General features: G+C 42.1%; 1 protein-coding gene across 3 annotated transcripts in view; it reads right to left on the bottom strand.

Annotated features, from left to right (window-relative positions):
- DCDC2 (doublecortin domain containing 2) overlaps positions 1-25,427 on the bottom strand; it is a 249,578-nt gene that overhangs the window by 103,334 nt on the left and 120,817 nt on the right. The window lies entirely within an intron of this gene.

The following is a 25,427-nucleotide window of genomic DNA, read 5'->3' on the forward strand; positions in this document are numbered from 1 at the left end:
AAGGTTATAAAGCTTTCTAATATACATAAAACAAAAATGGAATAGCCCGAGCACCTTTTAGAGATGCTGAAGAACTTCAATGTGTACACTTCCCTGTCTAGAATTTCTCTGGTACATCAGCCTATTCTAAATAATGGCTATTAAAGGGAATCTGTCAGCAGGTTTTTGCTAAGTTATCTGAAGATAGCATGAGGTAGGGGTTAAAACACAGAATTCAGGGATGGCTCCTTTATCGAGAACCATGCTATTGTTTATTTGTAATAAGTGTTTTAGCACTAGGAGCTTATCATTGCCAGGCCACAGCACTGGGTGCCCCATATTCAGACCCCGGCCTCTCCTTTGATAAGCAGCTCACTGTCTATGGACATTGGGTGGGTAGGGTTAGCTTTCTCAGCTCTGCTACGTTGATAAATCGAAAAGCTCTGATTGTCAGAACAGCTGTACCCAGTAGGTGATACATCACTGGATTCGGGGTCTCCTTGCCTACATCATGCTGCTCTCAGATGAGATAGAAAAACCCTTTTGACAGATTCCATTTAATTAGAACTACATGGCTAGTATATAAATTCAATACTGAGCAGTAATATGTACAGTCCAGTAGTGTTGCTTTAAGTCAATGAGAAAATGTTCTCTTCAACTTAACAAAATCATACAGTCATAGTATTACAGTCTTGCAAAACTTTCCAGCTGTAACAGGTATCAAATCTGAGGTGGTGACCCTGCAAAAGGACAGATTGCAACTCCCTGTGCTACTATAGATTCCAGCGCTTTACATAATTAAATTAAACTCATGAAAAAAGCCAGACTGACATATGTATAATGAGGTTTTATCTTGCAAGATGTACATGTCTACTTGTATGTATTACCATACGTAATACGCCAGGAACAGTGAAATTCCCACTGAGTTCACTTTCCTGATATAGAGTTCCTGATACATTTCCCATCATTCCCACAGGTAGAGCATTGAAGTGCCATACTCCGTAACTAAACAGCAACAGTGTTCCATTTTGTGTCTACACCTCCTAATCAGAGCTATGCATCAACAAGGTAATCTCAACACAAAATGTTACAAAATTTGTGAGCAACTCACTCACCTCTTGCAGAGGACCTTTCACCAAATTTTTCATGTTGAACTGGACACACTATGTAATAGTAGCTGCAGAGTAAAATAGGCACGCCCAGCCCCTTGGCATAGTGGGTCCACGAACCATGTGCGCCACCTTCATGTGTGACAATTTGCTCAGGCCATGAACCCCGCTGATCTCGACAGACTTCGAACTTGGAGTTGTATCAACATTTCTCCTACTAGCGAGAGCACTAGGAAACAATTTTGTACTTTCTATAGATGCTGGATACCCGATTGGAAGCCCTGACATTAGTTGTGCCAGCCCGAATTGCTGACCCTGCGGCCGTACCTACTTAATCTGCAACTACTACTTCTGGAGTGGAACGTATCCTGTCTGACTTGGCACGGTACAATGGGGATCCGAAGCAGTCCCGTGAAGTCTCAGAGCACTGCATGCAGCACTATGAGTTATTAGACCATCTGTTTCACTCCGATTGGGCCAAGATGGGATTCCTTATGTCTTGCCTAACAGGAGATGCCCTAGCGTGGCTAAACAGGTGATTCTGTCACCTTGGACCTACAGGCCTTCCTGGTGGCCTTCCTAAAAGGTCTTCGATGACTCGATTCTTGAATCTTCTGCAACATCTTCCCTTCTCAGCTTCCAGAAGCAGACCGAGAGGAGACGTGTGTGAGGATCCCTTCCAGAGACAGCTTGTTCCCCAGCCTGTTGAGGCAGCTGCCTGTATAGAGTCCATGGAGACTGACAGTGTTTGGCAGGCTGATCAGCAGCTGAAACTTTGTCTTGTGAGAGGATTGCGGTATCGCTGCAGTTGCATGGAATATCCTGGCTATCTTTTTCCTGAAAAGTCTGAAAATCTCCAAAGCATTGGGCCAGTAGGAGAGGCTACCCTTGGCGAGAGTATTCCCTCTCCATCTATAACTTTGACTGTATCCATATCAAATAGACTTCGGTTCGGCAGGAAAGTTCTTGCTGAAACCAGTGGAGAGTCGGTGTCAGATTCCCGTCAGACAGCTCTAGGATCAGGTGGGGGTGTTGTCTGGCGAGGGACAAGTATTGTCCGAAAAAAGTCAAGTAATTTCTGAACAACTAGAGCTCCAGAAAGGAGCATTACAAACAGAGAAGATTGTCCTCCCATGTGCTGTCTGGTTTATTTCATCCACTTCTCTTAGGTCTTGTGGTGCTGAGAAGTCAAGTGCAAGCTGTAGTCTGGATGTTCAGTGAAGTGCTTTGTTGTGGACTGTCAAGTCACAAGAGGTGTCTGGTCTCTATATGTCCAGTTCAGCCACTAATGTCACCAAACTCCCGGCCAGGTCTGCCAGTCTCTGACTCGCTGTGTGCTGAAGGAAAAGCGCAGGCGATACAATCCCGATCATTGTTCTAATGATCAGTTCCCAGGAACCATCTTGGCTTGAGGACGTATCTACTTGGAGACCAGGCTGATCATGGACCCAGAGAAGGTGTCTTCAATCTCTAAGTGGTCAAATGATGAGAGTGTTAAGGCGGTGGCATCTTCCAAATCTCTGTTGTCCACCAATCAGGTGGAGGAACTTCTGCTGGTTCCTGAATCCTTCAGGGTGGTGTGGTAGCTATTCTCACCAGAGAGAGACTTCACATTCCAAGACTCCTAGTACTATGCCTGCTTCGGTCTGCTCAGAGGATGCCTTGATGGTCAGAAGCTTCCTAGTCATGAAGAAGGTGAGAAATGTAATCTTGCTTCTAGTGGACTGGAGAAGACGCGGTTCTGAAAAGAATTTGTGGAAGTCCGTGAAGAAGAGTCAGGTCTCAATTTCTCTGCAGAGAGCCCTCGTGAGTTTGAAGAGGAGGGTGCGTAAGGGGAGTATTGTAGCACTAATGCCAGCGTTCCCGTATGACTTTACTTCCCCGCTATGCAGAGAGGCTGTCATACTCACCGTACCGGCTGAGCGGTATGGTCCCTGGTGTGCTCTGTCTCCTACATCTGTGAACTTCCTGACGGCGCGTGGGCTCTCCCCTGATCTTAAAGGGGGAGGTCGCGCACCTGCTTGATGGCCCCCAGTCAATAGCTGGGAGGGATCTAATTATAAAAGACACCCTCCCCAATGGAGAGGTGCCTGAGCAAACTCTATACTTCTTATAGTTTGTGTAGTGTGTGCAACAGTATGTTGCCAGGTCCTTCAAGTCAGTTCCCGTGTAGTTAGAATCTGAACACCTGGTTCTTGTGCGGCCAGATCCTAAACTCGAACCCATGGTCATTGTGCGGCTAGGCTGCGATGCTCCTCTTAGGCAAGCCGGCCCGTGAAGCCCCCTATATCTGTCATAACAGTGTTGAAACACAATATGTGGCTGGTCGTCGCAAAACGCTGTGATATTTACTATATACAGCAAAACTTTTGTATTGCAGTATATAGTAAAAACGATCAGATGATTTCAGGATCAAGCCCTCTAATGGGATTAAAATCTAAAGCAAAAAAACAGATAGCATTTAAAAGTTTAGAACAAAATAATAAAAATTGGATGGATATAGTTTTTAATTCTTACAATATGGTATTATGTAAGGCTAGAGAACCTGTCCTATATGGCAGCATTCAAACATCCATATTTCATCGTGCAAGTGCAAACAGTTATGCACAAACTGGCCGCAGGTCTCCTGACTCTAACTGGATATAATGAATCCAGTGCATATGAATGTGTGACTATGGCCTAAGATTAGACTTCCACCATTTTAATTAATATATTAAGAGACAGTAGCATGATTAATGCCCTAATATACCTTAATTACACAAGCAGATTCCCTTTAAAACTCACTGAGATATTAGTATTTTTTATGTATCACAACACAATAATGTCCTAGACATAATACGATTGGCACTTCAAATACAGTTATAGCCACTAGTAGGAAAAAGAATAGGATGTAGTATCCTCTTCCAAAACGAAGTGAACCAAATAATCAACCATAGAATCACAAAATTTTTATTAGATATTAAACAAACAAATACAAGACTACGTTTCCATATTATCATAACATACCCCAAAAGGGAGTAAATGCAAGGGAATAATAATAGAAAATCAATATTCACAATTATATAACTATCAGATCACATATCCAAACATATGGAACTATTATTATAGGATTTCTTATACCACCATTGCTAAATGGCTCAATCAAACCAGCATCATTTCATATTGCTGTGGATTACCAGATATATATAAGCTAATAAAGTGCTAGTGCATTGTGCTCAATATCCCTTACATAGGTAATATACCACAGAATTAATTGCTACCAAGCCACAATAGAACTGTACCTGAGCCAAGCTGCGGTGGCAATCCCATGCACGGACTCCCTGGCGCCCTGACGCACATTTCGCCCTCTAGCTTCTTCCGGGGGCGTAGCCAATACAGATTAGGGACGTTTTTTATATTTGCATAGGGCCAATCAGTCGGCCAGATTTATCGTCACTTCGTCAGGCTCGTTTAGCAATGGTGGTATAGGAAATCCTATAATAATCGTTCCATATGTTTGGAAATGTGATCTGATAGTTATATAATTGTGAATATTGATTTTCTATTATTATACCCTTGCATTTACTCCCTTTTGGGGTATGTTATGATAATATGAATACGTAGTCTTGTATTTGTTTGTTTAATATCTAATAAAAATTTTGTGATTTTATGATTGATTATTTGGTTCGCTTCGTTTTGGAAGAGGATAGTACATCCTATTCTTTTTCCTACTAGTGGCTATATTTTTCATGTATGCAAATAATGGCACCAATGTAATCAGTGTTTGGGATCAGAATTGTTATGGTAAATATTTATACTTTGCTTTATTATTTAGACAATTCAATATACCTCTAGATCTTTGATAATTTTGTATTTTAGTTTTAACTTTATAAGTGTTATTCATAGAAGCAATAACACAGGGTGTTGTCTCTGATATAGTGGTGTCTTTGTGTTAAACTGAGATTATACAAAACGAGTCCAAACTTATTATAGTAGGCACGTCACCAACTATATATGCAAAATTCAAACCAAATAATGGGTTTAATGCAGAAGAGATCCTTAACAAAACACAATTTTATTTGGACAACTTAAAATACAAATTTTGAAATAAGCAGAGATGTCACAAAAGCCGACGCACATAGGAGACACTCAAAGAACACAGGGCGGAATATATATAGTCATTTAGTGAGATTTGTATTAAATTAAATTCCAATTCCCGGGGAGCAATAAATCATTAAATTAAACCAGGTAATATATGCACAATAAATATTGTTATTACTGTACAAACAATAAATCAATATTATGGTATTTTTCCCCTTTATAGTGGTATGAGTATTGGGGTAGGAACTGCTATTCAAAGTTTATATTTACATCAGTGTGAGTGAAGGTCACCTCGGTGTCCCCTCACCCCGACGCGCGTTTCTACAACCACCTTCTTCCGGTGACCTTCAACAGCGGAGCCATTATAATCCAGACACACTCATGTAAAAGAAATAAGGCACAAAGCACTTCATCATTTTCAACACCACCGCGTCTCTTCTATGATGGTATATATGATCATTATGTGGGTTAGGCTGTATTCCTTGGATTCACTCACACTGATGTAAATATAAACTTTAAATAACAGTACCTACCCCAATACTCATACCACAGTACCATCATTTTGAGAACCTTACTGTCCAAACCACTATAAAGCGAAACATACTATAACATTGATTTATTGTTGATTTATTGTTTGTACAGTAATTACAATATTTATTGCGCGTATATTACCGGTTTAATTTAATGATTTATTGCTCCTCAGGAAATGGAATTTAATTTAATTTAATACAAATCTCACTAAATTACTATATAAATTCCGCCCTATGTACTTTGACTGTCACCTCTGTGCGTCTCCTTTTGTGACATCTCTGCTTATTTTAAAATTTGTATTTTAAATTGTCTAAATAAAATTATGTTTTATTAAGGATCTCTTCAGCATTAAACCCATTAATTGGTTTGAATTTTGTCATATATTTGTGTTAAAGGGAACCTGTCAGCAGGATTTTGCTCCATAAACTACAGATACTGTCAGATCGGCGCTGTTATACTGATTACAATGATACCTGGGTTGATTAAATCTGTCCTGTGGTCGCTGTTTAATCTGTATTTGTAGTTTTCAGTTAGAGATGCTCATGCTTCGGGGCTGCCTGTGGTGGGGTCTTTATGTGATGCTCTGCTTACATATTCATCTGTATGGCTTATGACAGATCACGTATCCCTCAGTGACCTCCCCCCTATTTTACACACTGCATATAATAGTGTTCGTGGCATTAAGAGAAAGAAAAAGTAACTTCCAGCAAAATGGCGCTAGCGGTGGTGCAAGCGCTGCTGTCAACATTTTTTTCCTCCAACATAATGGCACCGCTGGGGGCACTTGTACAGTAGCATCTATTGGCAATCGATATTGCCCGGCAAATAAGCTTCCATACCTTCACATGCCAGAGCTGGTATGTCACTCTCCACAAGGAGAAATGTTACTCCTTAGATCTAAGTCGAGAGCCTCTCACCTAGCCAATTCAGTTCTCATACTTTGCACTGATGAGGGGCAATACCCTGAAACACTGTGTCTGCAAACTGAGATTCTGAATTGGCTTTTATGCTAAGTCATATTGGAAGACTCATTAAAGGGTCGATAAGGACTTGTAGGATTGCAGATTCTCACAGGTGGCGCTATAGAGTTCTCAAGTCCTCTTCCTCTAGGAAGAGGCAATTTGCATATAACAAACTTGACACTTTATAAATCTAGTTTAAGAGTGCAAGAGCTCATAAGTTCAAGTGTATTCAATTTCCACCCACCCAGCCTGTTGCTGCTTGTGCAGAGCAGTGTGACAATTCAGCAGCAGGAAGGAAAGTCACTGAGGTGCAGTCAATCAGACAATGGGTGTGCAGACTGAATTTAAACTTCCTAAAATACCTATACAATCTGTCACCCCAAAATGACAGCATAAACTTAAGCATATAGCCCCTATAAAAAAAAGTAACTTTAGTGTTCAGATCGTTGGTTCTGTTCTGCAGAAACTGAAGTTTAATCAGATGTGTTAATTAGGGTGCTTGGTACACCCAAAGTATGGCCAAGAGGCTCCGTGTATCTGTCCTGCCCACTGGTGTTGCATGTCTCGCCTCCTTCACCAGGATTGACAGCACTGGTCTCCGCTTTCTCTGATGACAGTTCTCATTCCAGGCAAACAAGAGCAGTTAATCACCAGTGGTCGAGTCCGAGAATGCAAAATGCAAATGTGGGGAATACAGGGAGGTGAGGAATGCAAAACCAATGGACAGAACTATGAACTGAACCTCTTGAGCACATCAAGGATGCTCCAAGCACCGTATTTAGCATATCTGATTAAACTTCAGTGTCTGCAGAACAGAGGAAATGATTAGAACACTAAACCCCCTTATACCGATTAGACAGCTGTCGGCCAAACGATGGTTCAGCTGATCATTTGGCCGACAATTATGACTACAGTCTCCTCTATATACAGGAGCGCTCAGTTCTGCCCAGCACTTCGGTGTTCTCTAGGAGACCGCTGACGCAGACAACTCTTACAGAATATTAGCTCACTGAGAACAAAAGAAGAGACAGTTCAAAATTGTATACATCTGATTTCTCTCCCCCAAAATGATCTGTCAGACAGTGCGGAGGTCTACCTAATAGACCCTTTGAACATGTAGACAGACCGAGATGCTCACCTGTTCCCAATGCTGCTTATGGGTAAAAATGGGAAACCTACACTGGGCCCGTGTGCATTAGAACGTGACCACGAAATAACGGAAGAAGGGGACTTGGTCTAATAAATCACATTTTCTTTTTCACCATGTGGACGGTAGGGTCATATCTGTTGCACCAGGGTGCACTATGGGATGCAATAAAGCCAGGAGTGGCAGTGTTATGCATTCTGCAATGTTTTGCTGGCAAATATTGGCGGCACAAGGAAGATCAACACAATATTAAGCAGGTGGTTTAAACTTATGGTTGAACATTGTAAGACAGGCTATTTCTTTCCTAAATCCTTAATTTAAAGTGGTAGTTCCTACTGCTATATACGATACCATGGGGACTATGGCATTGGCTGTAGATTATAAATGCCTTATTGTTGCATCCATATGTTTCATTTTATGCAACATATGTTACATGATGTATAGATTGCATATATTAAACCTCAAGGTTACATTTCCCACTTCTAATATGTTTTTATATATTATATGTGTTTTATTCTGTTCATCTCCCATATTCTGAAGAAAACACCATACAAGGGATAGAAGCACATTACACCAATCCTTAGAGCAAACCTGTCAGCAGGATTGTACACAGTAACCTACAAACAGTGTCAGGTCGGCGCCATTATACTGATTAAAATGTTGAAATCTGTCTTGTGTTTGCTGTTTAATCTTCATGTGGTGCTCTGCTTAGTTATTCATGTGTATTGCTTCTGACAGGTCAATGATCCTTCTCTGACCTGCCCCCTATTATACATAATGAACATAATAGTTATGGCTTTGAAAAAAAAAATTACTTCAGCAAAATGACGCCGCCGCATGCGCAGTATCATCTATCACTTGCCAATAGAGCTGCTGTGGATGCGTCGCTGGCAGCGCCATTTTGTTGGAAGCGGCGCTTGTGCAGTAGCATCTATTGGCAAGTGACAGATTCTACTACGCATGCACCGCTGCCATTTTGCTGAACTTAATTTTTTTTTCAACACTAACACTATTCAATGCATTATGTAAAATAAGGGGCAGGTCAGTGAGGGATCAGTGACCTGTCATAAGCCCATACAGATGCATATGTAAGCAGAGCACCACATTAAGATCCTCTGCCCACCAAAGGTCACCCCAGAGCACGAGAATCTCATTAACTGAAAACTACAAATAAAGATTAAACAACAACCACAAGACTGATTTCATCAACCAAGGTATCATTTTCATCAGTATAATGGCACTAACCTGACAGTGTCTGTAGGTTACTCAGCACAAGTGTCTGTTGCACAGCTGGACATACAATTGGTGCAACCTGTTCAGCCGCACTTCTACCTCCAAAGCAGGAGAAATTGTACATTATGATAAGCTAACGGACAGTGAAAGGCCCTATGTCATTATACACATACACATACACATACACATATAAAGTAAAGTGTGAACTAGCTTTGATGCCGCTCGCTCGTCTTTCATACACAGTTTATAACAGCAATCAGGAGAAAAAGAAATGTGTTGTCAGTTTTACATCTGGCGGGGAAGAGGACATTTATCTTGGCACACATTTGTGTCCATGACAAATGAATTTAGTCCTGTCTAGACAATAGTGTAATATTTGACGACCATCACAACATTTGGTTAGAAATTAGATATTGCAGTTACCCAGAATTTCTCCCTACTGCCGCTCGGGTTATGTTGTTCTTTTTAATTCAGAATTATCTGACTGCATTACATCTCTCACGGATTGTCACCAAGCTTTCCAAGGTTCCGGACAGAAATCAGCCTCGCTGCCACAAAAATACAATCTTTACTTTACCATTACTGCATAGATAGCTAGGAGAACGTGTGTGTGTGTGTGTGTGTGTTTGTGTGTGTGTGTAGGTAGCTAGGAGAAAGTGTGTGTGTGTGTGTGTGTGTGTGTGTGTGTGGGTAGCTAGGAGAAAGTGTGTGTGTGTGTGTAGGTAGCTAGGAGAAAGTGTGTGTGTTTGTGTGTGTGTGTAGGTAGCTAGGAGAAAGTGTGTGTGTGTTTGTGTGTGTGTGTGTGTGTGTGTGTGTAGGTAGCTAGGAGAAAGTGTGTGTGTGTGTGTGTGGGTAGCTAGGAGAAAGTGTGTGTGTGTGTAGGTAGCTAGGAGAAAGTGTGTGTGTTTGTGTGTGTGTGTAGGTAGCTAGGAGAAAGTGTGTGTGTGTGTTTGTGTGTGTGTGTGTGTGTAGGTAGCTAGGAGAAAGTGTTTGTGTGTGTGTGTGTGTGTAGGTAGCTAGGAGAAAGTGTGTGTGTGTTTGTGTGTGTGTGTAGGTAGCTAGGAGAAAGTGTGTGTGTGTGTTTGTGTGTGTGTGTGTGTGTGTGTGTGTAGGTAGCTAGGAGAAAGTGTTTGTGTGTGTGTGTGTGTAGGTAGCTAGGAGAAAGTGTGTGTGTGTTTGTGTGTGTGTGTAGGTAGCTAGGAGAAAGTGTGTGTGTGTGTGTGTGTGTGTGTAGGTAGCTAGGAGAAAGTGTGTGTGTGTGTGTGTAGGTAGCTAGGAGAAAGTGTGTGTGTGTGTGTAGGTAGCTAGGAGAAAGTGTGTGTGTGTGTGTGTGTGTGTGTAGGTAGCTAGGAGAAAGTGTGTGTGTGTGTGTAGGTAGCTAGGAGAAAGTGTGTGTGTGTATGTGTGTGTTCTTTTTTTTTTTTCCAAAGAGGTTCATCAGCAGCTGTGTGTGTTATACAGTCATATGCCACAGTTGCTGCATGCAAATCTCTTTTCTCACTGAAATGAGTCTTTTTACTCCTCGGTTCACATGTTGCATTTCTTGCTGGGTTTCTCCTGTGACAAAATGCAGCGTTTGATAGTACCAGCAAAGTCAATGAGATTTCTGAAATCTCGTGCACACACTGCTTTATTTGCTACATGCAGGTTTGACGCAGTTTCATATTTGCAGCATATCAATTTAGCATTTTTGCAACAATTTTCACCCATTCTAAAAAAAAATGAAGCAAAATGCAAATGCTGAATGTGTGAACATAAAAGAGATTCTGCAGCAGCTCAGGAGCTTAGGTGTGTGCATAAGGAAAAGTGGAACATCTGCTACAATGCAGGATTCCAATATTCATTTCCCATCCTTAGCGCTAGACCAATAACCCCTGCCAATCAGCTGTCTGTAGGGCTCACAGCCCCTTTCATTGGCACTGACCCTGTGTCTTATTACAGCTTGCGCCAGCTCAGTCCAATTAAAGAGTATAGTTAAGAGTCTCAATACTGAAAATATGGCACTTCTATAAAATCTTTTCTATACCACTTGAACTCCTCACTGACGCCTATTATTGTAATTCACATTCCTCATGTATATAATAAGCTCCAGTCCTTTTTAAAGTCCTATTAGCATGTACTAATCACAATTGCCTTGAATAGCAGATTTCACATTACAAACGGCATGCATTAGTAATTAGATCCATTTCACCCGCCAAGGCTGGTGTACTAACTAACATGTCAGAATGGCAGCATAATCCTTTATGAAACTTTACACTCACTAGTCTGACAGCTCCTCAGTGTCCCTCCTCCTTCCTGCTGCTGGGCTCTCATGCTGCTTAGTACAAGCTGCAGCTGTCAATAAGGTTGGGTGGACAAAGACTGAATATACTTGGACTCATGAGCTCTCTCTCATGCTTAAAGGGGCTGTCCAGTACTTTATATTGATGGCCTATGCTAAGAATAGGACACAGTATCAGATTGGTGGAGGTGTGACAAACAGAAAACCCACCAATCAACTGTTCCCAGTATGTGATTCATACAGGTGGTGACAGTATGTGATTCCGCCCCTATTCACTCGAAAAAGGATGGAAGTGCAGTACCCAACTGCAGCCACTATAAAGTTCATGGAGCTATGCTGTTCTGCTCCACAACTGAGAACATACGGCCGCTTCCACGAAAACTAGCTGGTCAGCAGGGGTTCTGCTTCTACAACTGATATGATATTGGTGACCTACATTAGGGATATGTCATCAAAATAAAGTACTGGGCAACCCCATTGAGCTGAACCCATAACATGCATACCTAAAATCAGTTTTATGTAACCATTCTGATGTGGCTTTTTAACTGTAGTACAGCCTCCTAAGGAGGTCGATTTTGAAAAATCGATGGATTACAGTGACCTGATTCATTACCACCATGCACCGCATGCGTCTGATACTCAGCATACGCCACCGCCAGAAATGTACAGCAGCCGGCGACTGGCGTATATTTCAGGAGTAAGTCACTTCATTTTTAGTGTCGTAACTTATTATAAGTTTGATGGGTGGGTGTGACCAAACCATTTCCCACCCATTCCACGCCCATATTGGCGTTGAAGGTCAGCACTGGCGTATAGATGCCAAAAGTCGCAATATCTCTGCCCAACTGCCAAGTTGCATAAAAATATTTTGCGTTATTAAGGTGTTTACACCAGAGTTCTGGCATAACCACTTTAATAAATTGGCCCCTAAAAGTTTTGGTTAAGTTGGTATTGTCAAATTTTGAGACAGATCCATCATAACCATTTCATGAATGGAGATCAGTACAATTAAGTGAATAAATTAAATCAGATGAGAATTTCAAAGTTAGATACTGCAATTCACAGCATATTTGGTCTCCATCTTAACTTTGTATTGCTGTATTGTGTACGGCCTAAAGGAATATACAGCATTTATTTATTCAAGTGTATGAGAACCCTACTGAAATCCTCACTAAGGGTAATTTTATATGTGACACAAAATGACAAACAAAATCTGCAAAGATGCAGATTTTGTTACATTCAGATTTGTCTTGGGTGTTGCAGCAGACATACCATCAATATCACCCTACACGTAGCATTGCTCTTAAAGTGGGAGCAGACATTAATATTTGGACATTGTATCTCAGAACTATACAATGACATGTTATATGAAATCAGCACGAGAGGAGTTTATAATTATGGGATAGAACACAGACCACCGAGCTCTTGGGATAGAATTATTTGCAAAGGAAGCTGGAAGTACGGAAGCTAAAGTGAAGACATGGACGTATGGGAGCTCCTGCGTCTGACATCATCAGGCCACATGGAGATACTGGAGATAAAGGGCTGAATGCTTGACAGCTGCAGCGTTCACCATATCCATTCTCTCCAAAGTTCAGGAAAGTTCATGGATCAAGAAGCTATATCCCAGGTCTGCAAATTCTCTGAAACCCTCTCTAAGGAGCCACAAAAAAGAATACAGACTATGACGCCGAACTCTATACATCGGGTGTCAAGGGCTGCATCTACATGAAGTCACACAGACAATGAGGACGTCAGTGGTACACTGGGACAGACACTTGGTCCTACAGAAGAAACTGAGGTGGGCCAAGGCAGTGATGTTTTTGATAGCACCCTGTTTCTAAAAAAGAGGAAAAGAGTGACTGAGCTGAAGATAAGCTATAAGTAAGTGAAATCAAATGTTTAAAATGATTGTTCATAGAACAAAGTACGTTTTTATTAATTGACCTTGGATTAATAAGCACCATAACTGGATGTGTTAAAAAAAAATGTTCCTGTGCTGAGATAATCTTATAAATGTGCCCCTGCTGTGTACTGTGTAACACATTGCAAAAAAACAAACATACAATGGATGTATATCAGTTTCATACTCACTATGGGAGAAGGGCAGCTCCCTAGATAGACAGAGCCTATAAAAAATGGAGCCTTGTGTACCAAGAAAGGGTAACACTAGAATGATACTAATAATAGTAATAAAAAAATATACTTTATTGAACAACATTAAAAATGAATGGTAGATAAGTTATAATGAGGAAATGGTGAAGACACAAAGAGAACGTAACCATAAGTACTTAATAGGTATGACTAGCACACTTGAAAAGGACAAAAAAGCAAATACATAAATTTGTACAGAGACATAAGCCTAGTGTTTATGACAATACATCCTATTAGGAGAATTGTATCAACACATAAATAGACAGTAATGTAAACCAGACACTAAGTGGCATCCAAGTTCAAGCATAATTTTCTCACGCGCTAGTCCATGTGTAAAGTCAGAGACACAGGCAGTGTAAAAGGTTAGAGAGCTTATTGCATTGTCCTGCAGTATGGTAAAGTGTAATGTGCTTACCATGTGGGAATAAGAACCAGGTGTACGTCTGTCTGTCGCGCCTTTGGGGGGACTGACAGCACAGCGGAGTTTAGCTGTGTCATATTGCAAAACCTATCAGTTCTCCTCTCCTAGCATTGACAACTCTGCTGTATTGCCCCTCCCCTCACACTGCCTGTCTAGAGATGTATCAGTAATCACACTTCTGTCTGCTGTATTCAACTTACATTCACTCTTCAGTAAGAGCAGAGCAGGATGTAATTATATCTCACACAGGAATGGTCTATAACACCATGCCTATTACAGTACCTTGCTTTGCCCTCGGCAGGGCAGAGTGAAGTACGTCCTTGTAGGAGTGCGATGAAGGACACGGTGTGGATGACGTAGGACACGTCATCCACGACATCACTGAAACTTGGTGGGACGATACACATGACTGGAATACAAGGCTAGAAGGATTCAACTTATTTGCAAGAAACAGACTTGATAAACGAGGAGGAGGTGTCACATTATATGCTAGAAACGCGTATATCTGCACAGAGATTGAAGCTTCAGAGACTGGGAGTTCTGTGGAAACTGTTTGGGTAAGAATACAAGGACAGAACAATGGAAAGGACACCATTGTAGGCATTTACTACAGGCCGCCTGTGCAAGCTGAAGATATGGATGAACTATTTATGCATCAAATGGCCAACTTCTCCAAAAAATATGACATAGTTGTCATGGGAGATTTCAACTATCCACACATTTGTTGGGAATCTCTCTCAGGCAAAACTAACAGGTCAAGGAAATTCTTATCCTCTCTTGCTGACAACTTTATCTTCCAAAAGGTAGGGGAGAAAACAAGGGGAACTGCTACCTTGGATCTAATCCTTATAAACAGGGAGGAAATGGTTCAGGAGGTAAAAGTGGCTGGGACCCTAGGAGGTAGCGACCATGCTATTTTAGAATTCTGGATAACTAGAGGAGGAAGACCTGTGAAGACTCAGACATCAAGGTTAGATTTCAGAAAGGCAGATTTTAAGGGATTCAGAAAGAGAATTGGAGGGATCCAATGGCTGGATATCCTTAAAGACAAAAATGTCCAGGAAGGATGGGAAATCTTGAAAAATGAAATTCTCAAAGCAAGCACAATTGTTAACAATTCCGAAAAGAGGGAAGAATAGGAAGCATTTAAGGAAACCAGGATGGATGAACACAGAACTTAAGCACATGCTAAAAAGGAAGAAAGAAATGTTTGTAAAATGGAAAGAGGGAGGCATACAGTATCTAAAGAAGAATATAATGCTGTCTGCAGAACCTACAGGGCACAAATCAGATTACTAAAGCTGACAATGAATTGAGGCTTGCAAGAGACGTCAAAAGCAATAAAGGATTTTGGGGATATGTCAAAAGTAAAAGTAAAAAAAAGTCAAAGATGCTATAGGATTTTTACAGGATGAAAATGATGAAATGGTAAGACAGGATGTTGAGAAGGCCGAACTTTTAAATTCTTATTTTGCATCTGTTTTCTCTCAGAAAGGAAATGTAACATCAACTGTTCTTCACTGTCCTATTAAGGGAATAGATGAATCCAGGATATCTATAAACAGAAAGATAGTGAGGAAACACTTAGCTAACCTAAATGAATTCAAGTCTCCAGGTCCAGATGAATTACACCCCAGAGTACTGAAGGAAATAGCAGAAGAAATTTTTGAACCCCTCTCCATAATCTTTCAAAATTCTTGGAGAACAGGAGAAGTCCCAGAAGACTGGAGAAGAGCAAATGTTCCTATCTTCAAAAAGGGGAAGAAGGTGGACCCAGGCAACTATAGGCCGGTGAGTCTGACTTCTATACCAGGAAAGATCTTTGAACAAATTATGAAACTGTTATGATTGGGTCACCGAGGAGGAGAGCAAGCCCAAGCTAAGCCACAGAAAACCAGAGAGGTTGGTAAATAAAGCAGATTGCAGACTCCTGATCCTATCCACACAACTAGCAGTAGCTGTGGAGCGTGCCTACGATGATCCTAGATGCCTCGGCACAGCCGGAGAGCTAACTAATCCTAAAGCAAGAAAGGGGAAATCTAAACTGCCCCAGAGAAGACCCCAAAGGAATAGATAGCCCCCAAACATATATTGTCGGTGAGACAAGATAAAAACACAAACGCAGGTAGGAAAATAGACTGAGCAAACGATAAGGTCCACACTGACTAGACAGGACAGGAAAGGAAAGACACGGTCTGCAATCACGCAAAAAACCCTGCAAAAAGGTCCAACACGTCTGATGCAAAAATACTGAAGTCGCACGACTTCGCCCACTATATCAGCACTCTGGTATATTCTGAAAGCAGAGCAAAAAGAGGCCAATCTAATAAGGGACAAAAACAAACTGGCAGTAACATATGGATGGTGATTCAGCACAGCCCCAGCCGGAGCTAGCTGACCCACACAAAACTGAAATAGACAAAACCAGATCAAATGTGAACAGAATAGCAAAAGAACACTTAGCTGAGCATGAAGGGCCTGAGCTGGAATCTAAGACCTCAGGAGGCAGGAAAAAAATCACCAGCAGGGATAGAGGAAGTCGGCTGTCTTAAATCCAGTCTGAAACCCCAGATATCCAATCGTGGTCCTCATTATCAGGTGGCAAGCCTCTGTTAATCAAATCCGCTCCATTACCTCCAGTAACCACCAGACGGAGTCCAGAAAGAGAACTCGCAACCCCTCCGTCAACCTGACCAGCTCTACCACCTTCAGCAGTAACCAGAGGTAGGCCAGAAAGCGAATTCACAGCATTAAACAACATGTATGTCAGTACCTGGATAAGAATGAAGCGATTAAACAGAGTCAGCATGGGTTTGTAACTAATAAGTCATGTCAGACTAACTTAATTTCCTTCTATGACAGAATCACTGATTGGGTGGATCAGGGAAATGCTGTAGATATAGTATATCTTGACTTCAGCAAAGCATTTGACAAAGTATCTTACACAATCCTTATTGAAAAAATGACTATGAAGTATGGAATGGACAAGGCAACTGTTAGGTGGATTCATAACTAGCTTAGTGATCGAACCCAAAGAGTGGTCGTAAATGACTGCACATCCAGTTGGAAGAATGTCTCAAGTGGGGTACCATAGGGCTCTGTCCTGGGCCCTGTATTGTTCAACATCTTTATCAACGATTTAGATGAAGGAATTGAGGGTAAACTGATTAAATTTGCTGATGACACAAAGCTAGGAGGGATAGCTAATACTAGAGAAGAGAGAGAGGATTCAAAAAGATATAAATAAACTGGAGCAGTGGGCAGCAACTAACAGAATGTTTTTTAATAGGGAAAAATGCAAAGTACTATATCTGGGCAATAAAAATGAAAAAAGCATATACAAAATGGGAGGAATAGGGCTAAGCAACAGCACATGTGAAAAAGACTTGGGTATACTAATAGATCACAGACTGAATATGAGTCAACAGTGTGATGCAGCTGCAAAAAAGGCAAATGCAATTCTAGGATGTATTAACAGAAGCATACAGTCTAGATCACGTGAAGTCATTATTGCCCTCTACTCCTCTTTGGTCAGACCTCATCTGGAATACTGTGTCCAGTTTTGGGCGCCACATTTTAAAAAAGACATCAACAAACTGGAGCAAGTTCAGAAAAGAGCGACCAGAATGTTGACCGGACTGCAAACCCTGTCTTATGTGGAAAGGTTGCATGATTTGGGAATGTTTCGCTTGCAGAAGAGAAGACTGAGAGGAGACTTAATAGCTGTCTACAAATATCTCAAGGGCTGTCACATTGCAGAAGGATCATCTTTATTCTCATTTGCACAAGGAAAGACTAGAAGCAATGGGATGAAACCGAATGGGAAGAGACACAGATTAGATATTAGAAAAAACTTTTTGACAGTTAGAGTGATCAATGAGTGGAACAGGCTGCCATGAGAAGTGGTGAGTTCTCCTTCAATGGAAGTCTTCAAACAGAGGCTGGACAGACATCTGTCTGGGATGATTTAGCGAATCCTGCTTTGAGCAGGGGGTTGGACCAGATGGCCCAGGAGGTCCCTTCCAACTCTACGATTCTATGATTCTATGATCCACATAAAACAAGAAGGAGGACAGCAATCGCAAGAAGAGAGGAGGTGCCTGATCAAGACCAGTGACACCCATTGGACTGGACCACCCGTAAGTGAGCATAAATTTTGCTATTTTTTTGTTATGTAGAGTGTATTGGGTACATATATACAACATTCTAGTATGTTGTCACTCAGTTCTTACAGGTGCTGGCCCTACTTTAAAAGATAAATTTCAGCTCACCTCTTGTAAGTTCGTGGGAAAAACCTGGTGCCAGGTACCCTTTAACAAATAGGATCATTTAATACAAGTCAGTTTGAGGGTGTAATTTTAAATGGGGCACCTTATATGTCAAAAAGTTCAGACACTTTGGAAGTTAATATATACCATAATTTGTAAAAATGCTTTTAGGAGAATACTTACTGTAGTGTCGGACTGGGGTGTTAAAGACCACCAGTAATATTGATTCTGGAGCCCATTCTACAACTATATGCAAATATTACTTGACCTTTCTTTGCAAACTCTCTAGCCTCCATGGGACATCACAACCAGTAGGTGGCCAAACACAGACACAAATAGCAGAGCGTAGTAAAATCATGTCCAAAGCTGGCCGTCTCACATCACACATCTTGGCATGCACAACTGGCACTTTGCTCTCATAATCACACACAGCCTTGCTGTAAGATCAGAACTGTGATGACAGTACAGCAGAGCCAACACAATTGAGCAAAACTGATCTTGGCCTCAGCAGCACTTGTCCTCTCGCAGTGCTTTCTGCTCTACTGTAGAGCTATGTCTGATTATAACCAAAACAGTACAGCTGAGGTGAACCTTCTGTCATTACAAGCATATTTGCAGTGATGTCAGCTCTGCTGTACTGCCCTTCTTCTCACAATGGCTGCCTGTAAGATGAAAGCTAAAATACTATGAGAGGACTCCTGCAGTGCATATGTGTTAGTACAACAGAAATTAACTTTGCCTTATTACAGTGTTAGCTCTGGTGTGCTGCGTTGGCTCTGTCCTCACTGTAGAGCTGTGGGTCAGTCATTACATGTCTCACACTGGTAACACCCCTTTGCTCTAAAGGCAGATTATCACAGAAATCTATGTTCGGCCCAGAGATCCTAACAGATCATTTACATATTAGGAAAAACGTGGATTTCTCGGGAATAAGATATCGGATCGCAGATATCAATGTACCATTTTATTCAGCTTCCTATGATCTACATGTCCATACACATGGATTAAGAGGGTTGATCCTACTGACAGATGCCTATTAATGTGAAACGGGTCTAGGCCGTAGCTGTCACTTCGTGCACAAGTGGGATCTCGAAGACAGGTGTACACAAATATATAAAGAGGGCACCACCCAATATGCGGGACCATCCTGTAGCATGTGGAGATCAAATATGTAGAAAGACATAAAGAAACATGCTATATATACAGGAATAACCATAAAAAAAGCTTTTTATTGAAACACAGCCAAGAAAATGTAAAAACATTTAAAAAGTCAAAAACTGACCACAAATAAGAGCACCCTCAAATACGGCTGAATCCCGACCTCGGATATCCAATGGAACGGGACTACAGTATATGCACTTACATCTGTCAGACTCCATACTTACTAGCAATGTTTGCCAATTTAACCTAAAAGCATTTGATAAATCTGATGTGCCTAAAAGGTTTTGCATTTACTTTCTATTTAATTGAGTAGCACATCTGTAGAAAGTGCACCAAAGCATAAGGGACATGTACCTCAGCTGATCCTCAAATAGATGTAAAAATTATTTCAGACCCAACTTTATCAATCGCGGTCATATCTCACATTGTATCTTGGGTGCTAAGTGAAAATAGGATCGGTTTCCCTGAAGAAAAAGCTCATCCCATTAATTCTGTCTCTATGAGATGGCCACAGATGACAATCTAATGGTATTATACTGCCATCTAGTGGTACAGGCCAGGATTTTTTTTTACTAATATATTTAAGTCAATTTGCAGTGAGAATGTGTTCAAGGACAATTTAATGTTTTTTTCTTTATATCTCTGCCATCTGTTTTGAAATAGTCAAGCAGTAAAGTACAATATGAAAAGGCAATTTACAATATCAAGGAGATATTTCCTTCAAAGACACGTTATTCAAGACCCCCTGCTGATTTTCCACTACCAACACCGCATTATAGCAAAAAGATCTGCAGAAACAGGAGAGGAAAATAACATTTACCGTAACTGCTACAAGTAATAACTGACTATAGCAGAAGTGACCGGAGCTGGCTCTGATCACTGCGTAGTAACCCCTTAAATATCGCTGTGAATCTCCTACAGTTGATTTAAAGGGTTGCCCTAACGTTACCCCTTCCAGGAGCGCACCGCTTTTAATGTTACCCCTTCCAGGAGCGCACCGCTTTTAACGTTACCCCTTCCAGGAGCGCACCGCTTTTAACGTTACCCCTTCCAGGAGCGCACCGCTTTTAACGTTACCCCTTCAAGGAGCGCACCGCTTTTAACGTTACCCCTTCCAGGAGCGCACCGCTTTTAACGTTACCCCTTCAAGGAGCGCACCGCTTTTAACGTTACCCCTTCCAGGAGCGCACCGCTTTTAACGTTACCCCTTCCAGGAGCACACCGCTTTTAACATTACCCCTTCCAGGAGCGCACCGCTTTTAACGTTACCCCTTCCAGGAGCGCACCACTTTTAACGTTACCCCTTCAAGGAGCGCACCGCTTTTAACGTTACCCCTTCCAGAAGCGCACCGCTTTTAACGTTATCCCTTCCAGGAGCGCACCGCTTTTAACGTACCCCTTCCAGGAGCGCACCGCTTTTAACGTTACCCCTTCAAGGAGCGCACCGCTTTTAACGTTACCCCTTCCAGGAGCGCAACGCTTTTAACGTTACCCCTTCAAGGAGCGCACCGCTTTTAACGTTACCCCTTCCAGGAGGGCACCGCTTTTAACGTTACCCCTTCCAGGAGCGCACCGCTTTTAACGTTACCCCTTCCAGGAGCGCACCGCTTTTAACGTTACCCCTTCCAGGAGGGCACCGCTTTTAACGTTACCCCTTCCAGGAGCGCACCGCTTTTAACGTTACCCCTTCCAGGAGGGCACCGCTTTTAACGTTACCCCTTCCAGGAGCGCACCGCTTTTAACGTTACCCCTTCCAGGAGCGCACCGCTTTTAACGTTACCCCTTCCAGGAGGGCACCGCTTTTAACGTTACCCCTTCCAGGAGCGCACCGCTTTTGACGTTACCCCTTCCAGGAACGCACCGCTTTTAACGTTACCCCTTCCAGGAGCGCACCGCTTTTAACGTTACCCCTTCCAGGAGTGCACCGCTTTTAACGTTACCCCTTCCAGGAGCGCACCGCTTTTCTGCCTCCCAAATATCTGCTGGCCAAAGGGCAGCGTATATTTCTGCCACACAATCAACACTTTCAAAACATAACCCGGCAAACAATGTTGGAAGTGCGGGTGTGGAGGGTTAACCATTTCACTGCACCTGGTTTTTTTTTTGTTTTGCTGTTCTCTGGTACACTGCAAAGCAAAATAAATGGGGTCATTCAAAATTTCAACTTGTCCTGCAAAAAAAAAAAATTAAATAAAAAAATCAAGCCCTCGTTTGTGGACTGAAAAATAGAAAAGTTATGACTCTTGGAAGTAGGGGAAGAAAAAAAAAAAGCTCAAAATTATAAAAATTGACCCAACATGAAGAGTATTAATAAAATTATTATTATTTTTTTAAATTACATAAATTATTACTGAAAACAGAGGCAAAGATTCTTTGGTTAGGCCAGACGCCTGTACTTTATCTTGTCCCTACATAGACTAGAGAGCAGCCCTTAGGCTATGTGCACACGTACATTTAGGTCCTGCGGATTTTTCCGTGTGGATTTGGAAAAATCCGCAGGTAAATTCTCAGGTGAAAAGTCCTGCGGATTAGCCTGCGGTTTCACACCTCTACAATGGAGATGGAGTGAAACCGCTGCAGATTCCGCACAAACAATTGACATGCTGCGGATTTGAACCCGCGGAAAAATCCGCAGCATGTGCACAGCGTTTTTCAGTTTACCACTGAAAACAATGGTACTGTACAACGCACCTAAATCTCCTGCGGACCCACAGGGCCAGAAACGCTGCGGATCCGCAGCACAATCCGCACCGTGGGCACATAGCCTCACAGTATCAGTGTCCCTATAATGGGTTAACAGGGCTGAGGAGCATAAAGAGAAGCTGCAGTAGTCTCATATTTATCTCCTGTATCATCAATGGCTCAGGCATTGGTAATATCTTTTTCCCCCATGCTTTACACTGCAGCACTGTGTGCTCAGATAAGTTTGCTGTCTATAAGCAGAAAAACAATCTAAGTCTAAGTCCACATTGATTGAAGAATAAAATGACTCTACACTAAGTTTGGCTGTCTATAGGATACAGCACGGTATAATATGTATCAGTCACGTGACCAAGATGCCGAGTAACTGGACCCTACCTGTCCAGAAGTCCGCGCCATGTGGGAACATATGTGCCAGCTGAAAATGCCATCTTTCTACTCTGATATCTAGCAGGTAGCCCGTCTCATCAGCTAATTACTTCCTTAATTAAACCATTTATCATCTACTGCATGAAAATAGATTCCCTGTAATAACATATGTGAAATTTATTATAGTTTAATTAACAGCCAAAAATGGGGCCATCGCATAATGAATGCATGACCCGCCTAAATAAGGAGACAGGTGTCAAAGTCAGCACTAGCCCACCAAGAGGAAACGGCCAGATCCATAGGGTTGCCTTTGCGCCTGGTTTTTGTCCAGTTTGTGCCTTTTCTTGTTTGCACCCAATTCTTTTTTTATATTTGTGTATTTTTATGTCATTCTATTTCATGGCTTGCCTCTTTTTTATGCTTTCTTCCGCCTTGTGGGTGGAGTTTACAGATGTCAGATGTTTTCGGCCAATTCTTTCTGCGCAACTTTTTGAAAAGTCACAAAATTTGGCGCAACTCCACGCTAGTCCTTCCAGGTGTATTTTCGAGCATGCCATAGTTTTGGCTTAAATGTTGTGCCAGTTTGCAAAACGTGCGACCTTTGGTACTAAAGAGTCACAAAAATAGTTCAAGACAGGAAAACATTTTTTATTTTTTTACTTTGCACCAAATTCCTGAATCACGTGCGACATTTTGAAGGATTTGGCACCAAAACAAACAACAACTAATACCACAAGACAAAAAAGGGAAGTGACTTAACAACACAACAACAAATAACAAATTGGGGCCAAAGACTGGGAAAAGTTTCAGTAAAACTTGCATGTCATTCATTGACATCTGTGTATGCATACGAGTCCAGTGGGCGGTCCTATTCGGTGACTGATAGTCTTCCCTGTATGTACGTGCATACAAACATTGGGAATTTCACTGAATAAATCACAAGTTGTACAGAATCTTTTCCCCAAAAAAAAGCAATATCTCATTCTGATCAATGTCTCCTCCATACCATGCTGTCCCCACATCAGACAGCCTACACAGACTGAAGGAAAAGATGCACACAGTGATTTATACTACTTCGCTCTGCGCGTATAGGCGGCCATTGTTCTCAGCAGTGCGAGTCCTGATTACACAGGATATGTCTGTAGTGCGAGTCCTGATTACACAGGATATGTCCGCAGTGCGAGTCCTGGTAAAACAGGATGTGTCCGCAGTGCGAGTCCTGATTACACAGGATGTGCCCGCAGTGCGAGTCCTGATTACACAGGATGTGTCCGCAGTGCGAGTCATGGTAACACAGGATGTGTCCGCAGTGCGAGTCCTGATTACACAGGATATGTCCGCAGTGCGAGTCCTGGTAACACAGGATATGTCCGCAGTGCGAGTCCTGGTAACACAGGATGTGTCCGCAGTGCGAGTCCTGATTACACAGGATGTGTCCGCAGTGCGAGTCCTGATTACACAGGATGTGTCCGCAGTGCGAGTCATGGTAACACAGGATATGTCCGCAGTGCGAGTCCTGGTAACACAGGATATGTCCGCAGTGCGAGTCCTGGTAACACAGGATGTGTCCGCAGTGCGAGTCCTGATTACACAGGATGTGTCCGCAGTGCGAGTCCTGATTACACAGGATGTGTCCGCAGTGCGAGTCATGGTAACACAGGATATGTCCGCAGTGCGAGTCCTGGTAACACAGGATGTGTCCGCAGTGTGAGTCCTGATTTCACAGGATGTGTCCGCAGTGTGAGTCCTGATTACACAGGATATGTCCGCAGTGCGAGTCCTAATTACACAATGATATTTTACACTGTATAAAAGAATATTTCACCTTATGACTGAGCTTTCATCTGGTTCACCAGGAGATCGGTAGCCTGTTTACAGGGCAGGATAATCGTGGAACAAGCACTTCTGAGGGTATGTGCACACGCTGTGGATTCTGCTGAGGATTCGCAGTGGTTTTGGTCCTGCGGGGTGTACAGTACCATTATAATCAATGGAAAACAAAAACCGCAGTGCACACGGTGCGGAATTTTAGGCGCGGGTTTTCTGAGGTTTCAAAACCGCAGCATGTCACTTCTTTGTGCGGATTCCGCAGCGATTTTACACCTGCTCCATTGTCCAGGTGTCAAACCGCAGGGGAAAACCGCAGGCTAATCCGCAGATAAACCGCAGATCTTTTGACCTGCAGATTTACCTGCGGATTTTGCAAAATCCGCGCAGAAAAATCCGCAGCACAATCCACAGCGTGTGCACACAGCCTTACAGTACTTGCTCATGATTACCTTGTTGTGTAAATGGCCCTTAGGAGAAAATTCTGTCTCTCCGTTCCTTCTGTTAAAAACTCTCTTCATTATAATGAATCACAGATCATAGGCACGCCAAACTTAGCGCTTTCTTCCCTTTACACCATTGTCGTAGTTCTTCCTCCATACAAACAGAACACACGACATGTGGAGCCCACCATTTGTCCTGATCACCGAGTTTTACACCAAACTACGCATGATACACTTTTCTAATGACGTCCATAATATTACCTAGCTGTTTCTTCACTACAAACCAACCGCAAATGTAGCAAAAGTTAGGACACCCCCTTGTAGCCATTTTGATTACATTGTTAGAAACAAAAGGTTTAGCCACCGCAACCACTAAATACAGAAAGCAATTGTAGTAAGCTACCACCACACTCTTATGAACTCTGCGTAAAGAAAACCTGCCTTTTCTCCCCATAGCAACCAATCACAATGCAGATATCAGTTCTTATATTGCTGAGGTAAAATGAAAGCTGTGCTCTGATTGGTTGCTATGGACACCAGCACACTGTTATGAACTGAACAACCAATCACAGTGCAGCTTTGATTTCTTATTCTGCTGAGGTAAAATGAAAGATATGCTACGAGTGGATGCTATTTACACCATCACAGTCTTTGGAAGCTGGGTTAAGAAAATCTCTGCCCACAGCAGCAAATCGCAGCACAGCGTCCATTAATTTGTAACCAATCTAATTATACCAAAGTCATCCACCAAAGGTGACACAA

The sequence above is a fragment of the Dendrobates tinctorius genome, unplaced genomic scaffold (assembly GCF_039654945.1).
Source record: "Dendrobates tinctorius isolate UK_male_01 unplaced genomic scaffold, ASM3965494v1 ptg000004l, whole genome shotgun sequence".
Taxonomy (NCBI): Eukaryota; Metazoa; Chordata; class Amphibia; order Anura; family Dendrobatidae; genus Dendrobates; species Dendrobates tinctorius.